The following is a 3888-nucleotide window of genomic DNA, read 5'->3' as shown; positions in this document are numbered from 1 at the left end:
TTTCGAAAAAATAAAATAAAAATGTTTTCAAAAATTTTATTCAAGATTTTTAAGAATGAATTCTAGTGTTTCATGAAGCATGTGAAGCCTGGCTGGCTGTAAAGCCATGTCTAAATTCTTTTGGACTGAGGCTTCCAAACCATCAGAGGTAAGTTACATACTTGATAAATGATGAGCAGCAATTTGTTATCAAGAGCAATATACTCTGGTGTTAAATGCTGAAGCTTGGCTGGCCATTGGCCATGTCTAGTGTTTTGGACTGGAGCTTTCTTTGAAAGCTTGGCTGGCTAGTGAGCCATGTCTAATTCCTGGACTGAAGCTTTAGACTAAGAATGCAAGATTCCTGGAATTCATATAAAAAAAATTTTGGAATCCTAATTTTTCCTTTTCAATAAATTTTCGAAAAAAAAATCCAAAAAAAAATTAGAAAATCATAAAAATCAAAAATATTTTTCTGTTTCGTATTTAAGTCTTGAGTCTTGAGTCATGTTATAAGTTTGGTGTCAATTGCATATGCATCTTGCATTTTTTTCGAAAATTTCATGCATTCATAGTGTTCTTCATGATCTTCAAGTTGTTCTTGGTAAGTCTTCTTGTTTGATCTTGATGATTTTTTGTTTTGTGTCTTATCATGTTTATCATATGCATTCTTGAATTCTTAGTGCCTAAGCATTAAAGAATTCTAAGTTTGGTGTCTTACATGTTTTCTTTGCATCAAAAATTTTTCAAAAATATGTTCTTGATGTTCATCTTGACATTCAAAGTGTTCTTGATGTTCATCTTGACACTCATATCATTCATGCATGCATTCATTGTTTTGATCTAAAAATTTCATGCATTGCATCATTTTTCTTGTTTTTTCCTTGCATCATAAAAATTCAAAAATCAAAAAAATATCTTTCCCTTTTTCTCTCATCAAATTCGAAAATTTGAGTTGACTTTTTCAAAAATTTTTAAAATCAAGTTGTTTCTTATGAGTCAAATCAAATTTTCAATTTGAAAATCTTATCTTTTTCAAAATCTTTTTCAAAAATCAAATCTTTTTCAAAATTCTTAGTTATTTTGAAAAATTCCAAAAATATTTTTTCAAAAATCTTTTTCTTATTTTTATATCAAATTTTCGAAAATAACATAATCAATTAATGTTTTGATTCAAAAATTTGAAGTTTGTTACTTGCTTGTTAAGAACGATTCAAACTTTAAGTTCTAGAATCATATCTTGTGATTTCTTATGAATCAAGTCATTAATTGAGATTTTAAAAATCAAATCTTTTTCAAAATTAGTTTCTAAAATATCTTCTTATCTTATCTTTTTCAAAAATATCTTTTCAAAATATCTTTTCTAACTTCCTAACTTCTTATCTTTTCAAAATTTGTTTCAACTAACTAACTAACTTTTTGTTTGTTTCTTAACTTTTTCAAAACTACCTAACTAACTCTCTCTCTCTAATTTTCGAAAATATCTTCCCTCTTTTTCAAAAATTTCTTTTTAATTAACTAATTATTCTTATTTTTTATTTTTTATTTTAAAAATTTTCGAAAATTACTAACATTTTTCAAAAACCATTTTCGAAAATCACTAACTCTTTTTCAAAAAAAAATATTTTCGAAAATTCTCCCTCTCCCATCTCATTCTATTTATTCATTCATATCCTAACATCTCATCTCACATCTCTGCCATCCTCACAGTTGTGTTTCTTCCATTATATTACATTCTTTGTCCCCCCCTCTTCTTCTACTCACACAGGGATCCCTATACTGTGGTATAAAGGATCTCTATTATTATTATTATTATTATTTTTCTGTGCCTTCTTCTTTGTCATATGAGCAGGAGCAAGCATAAGAACATTCTTGTGGAAGCAGATCCAGAACCTGAAAGGACTCTGAAGAGAAAATTAAGAGAAGCTAAATTACAACAATCCAGAGAAAACCTTTCAGAAATTTTCGAACAGGAAAAGGAGATGGCAGCCGAAAATAATAATAATGTAAGGAAGATGCTTGGTGACTTTACTGCACCTAATTCCAATTTACATGGAAGAAGCATCTCCATTCCTGCCATTGGAGCAAACAACTTTGAGCTGAAACCTCAATTAGTTTCTCTGATGCAGCAGAACTGCAAGTTTCATGGACTTCCATCTGAAGATCATTTTCAGTTCTTAACTAAATTCTTGCAGATATGTGATACTGTTAAGACTAATGGAGTAGATCCTGAAGTCTACAGGCTCATGCTTTTCCCCTTTGCTGTAAGAGACAGAGCTAGATTATGGTTGGATTCTCAACCCAAAGACAGCCTGAACTCTTGGGATAAGCTGGTCACGGCTTTCTTAGCCAAGTACTTTCCTCCTCAAAAGCTGAGCAAGCTTAGAGCTGATGTTCAAACCTTCAGACAGAAAGAAGGTGAATCCCTCTATGAAGCTTGGGAAAGATACAAACAGTTGACCAAAAAGTGTCCTTCTGACATGCTTTCAGAATGGACCATCCTGGATATATTCTATGATGGTTTATCTGAGCTATCAAAGATGTCACTGGACACTTCTATAGGTGGATCCATTCACCTAAAGAAAACGCCTGCAGAAGCTCAAGAACTCATTGACATGGTTGCTAATAACCAGTTCATGTACACTTCTGAAAGGAATCCTGTGAGTAATGGGACGCTTATGAAGAAGGGAGTTCTTGAAGTTGATACTCTGAATGCCATATTGGCTCAGAATAAAATATTGACTCAACAAGTCAATATGATCTCTCAGAGTCTGAATGGAATGCAAGCTGCATCCAACAGTACTCAAGAGGCTTCTTATGAAGAAGAAGCTTATGATCCTGAGAACCCTGCAATAGCAGAGGTGAATTACTTAGGTGAACCTTATGGAAACACCTATAACTCATCATGGAGAAATCATCCAAATTTCTCATGGAAGGATCAAAAGCCTCAACAAGGCTTTAATAATGGTGGAAGAAACAGGTTTAACAATAATAAACCCTTTCCATCATCCACTCAGCAACAGACAGAGAACTCTGAACAAAATACTTCTAATTTAGCAAACTTAGTCTCTGATCTATCTAAGGCCACTGTAAGTTTCATGAATGAAACAAGGTCTTCCATTAGAAATTTGGAAGCACAAGTGGGCCAGCTGAGTAAAAGGATCACTGAAATCCCTCCCAGTACTCTCCCAAGCAATACATAAGAGAATCCAAAAGGAGAGTGCAAGGCCATTGACATAAGCAAAATGGCCGAACCCAATGAGGGAGAGGAGGACGTGAATCCCAAGGAGGAAGACCTCCTGGGACGTCCAGTGACCAATAAGGAGCTTCCCTCTGAGGAACCAAAGGACTCTGAGGCTCATCTAGAGACCATAGAGATTCCATTGAACCTCCTTATGCCCTTCATGAGCTCTGATGAGTATTCCTCTTCTGAAGAGAATGAGGATGTTACTGAAGAGCAAACTGCCAAGTTTCTTGGTGCAATCATGAAGCTGAATGCCAAATTATTTGGCATTGATACTTGGGAAGTTGAACCTCCCTTGTTCATCAATGAACTAAGTGATCTGGATCAACTGACATTGCCTCAGAAGAGATAGGATCCTGGAAAGTTCATAATACCCTGCACCATAGGCACCATGATCTTTAAGGCTCTATGTGACCTTGGTTCAGGGATAAACCTCATGCCCCTCTCTGTAATAGAGAAACTGTGAATCTCTGGGGTGCAAGCTGCTAAAATCTCACTAGAGATGGCAGACAGCTCAAGAAAACAGGCTTATGGACAAGTAGAGGACGTGTTAGTAAAGGTTGAAGGCCTTTACATCCCTGCTGATTTCATAGTCCTAGATACTGGAAAGGAAGAGGATGAATCCATCATCCTAGGAAGACCTTTCCTGGCCACAGCAAGAGCTG

The 3888-nt window shown here is 34.9% G+C and overlaps 1 non-coding gene across 1 annotated transcript; it reads right to left on the bottom strand.

Moving 5' to 3' along the window:
- Window positions 1-2357: 2357 nt before the first annotated feature.
- Window positions 2358-2465, bottom strand: LOC148574752 (small nucleolar RNA R71). Its single transcript, XR_015905718.1, has one exon. It is a non-coding gene; the product is annotated as a small nucleolar RNA R71 (small nucleolar RNA).
- Between the last annotated feature and the right edge of the window lie 1423 nt (window positions 2466-3888).

This window comes from Arachis ipaensis, chromosome B2 (genome assembly GCF_059453495.1).
Source record: "Arachis ipaensis isolate K30076 ecotype BB chromosome B2, ASM5945349v1, whole genome shotgun sequence".
NCBI classification, from domain to species: domain Eukaryota; kingdom Viridiplantae; phylum Streptophyta; class Magnoliopsida; order Fabales; family Fabaceae; genus Arachis; species Arachis ipaensis.
The sequence above is the reverse complement of the archived record's forward strand: the minus strand, read 5'-3'. Positions and strand labels throughout refer to the sequence as shown.